Raw genomic sequence first — 1,075 nt, 5'->3', positions numbered from 1 at the left:
CTTCCTAGCTGTCTAGTATACTACTGTTCCAAATGTCTCTATTGTGCGTGCACACATCATGTGCAGTCTATTGTCGGTGCTGTCCACTGGTACTTCATTATTTTTTAATTATAAATAAGTGCTTTCAGGAACACGCGCAGGCATCCACTATCACATACGTCAGTTGATAAACAATGGGCGAGCAAGGGTAGCTCACTTCTCGAAACTTGTCTTCCGTGACAACCTTCACAGGAATGTTTACTTGCTGAAATGTTGGATTCAGGCTAAGGCTTTCCTTATTCGCCAACAGTTTACTCAACTGAAGTGTTTGTCGCTACAACCTCTTTTGAAACATGAACCAAGTTTCCTTTTCAACGTGATACCGTAAATGGTGTTTTCCCAGAACACACGAGCTTAGTTGAACTGAAAGTTGAGCTAAATGGTCGGAATTCATCGTAAAAAGATCGGCGCGCAGGCACGAACACAAGGATATTGAGCACAATAACGAGAACACGTTATGTACAGGAATAGCTAGCACAACAGTGTGGTTTCCCTTTTTTTTTTCAGCACCGAGTGGCTCTCGCCAATGTGTTGTCAAAATAATACGTCGGGCTGAGGCTAATCTTACTGGCACTGCATCTTTCGCGAGCTTTGATGCTGTTTGTTTATTACCGCTCAATCGTCAAACGCGCATGTGTAGTGAGAAAGAGGACGGGCAGCACTGTACGCAAGTACTGTTGCAAGGGTCACCCATCGTAAATAGTATCGTCTGACGCTTCGTTCTACGTACTATAAGAGGTATGCTGAACGAGCCAAGAGACATAGAGTTGCTCAGTTTCAGCTGGCAATTTATTAAGCAGATGGATATTTCTGTTTCTTGTGTGTATTGTTCAACTCTGTAACTGACAGTGCTGCTTGTTTACATGTAATACTGCTACATTCACGATTGCCAATAAACAAGGTAAGCTTACTTGCTTGGCGGGTTTTTTGCCAGTTGAGGCCTTTCGGTCACCTGGCGATGTGTAACGGAAATATTTGTAGTAACGATAGGCTGCCGCGTGCGCGGAATACAACCCCGGACAGCAGTGAATAAACG

The sequence above is a fragment of the Rhipicephalus sanguineus genome, chromosome 1 (assembly GCF_013339695.2).
Source record: "Rhipicephalus sanguineus isolate Rsan-2018 chromosome 1, BIME_Rsan_1.4, whole genome shotgun sequence".
Lineage (NCBI taxonomy): Eukaryota > Metazoa > Arthropoda > Arachnida > Ixodida > Ixodidae > Rhipicephalus > Rhipicephalus sanguineus.
This window is presented reverse-complemented; position numbering follows the sequence as displayed.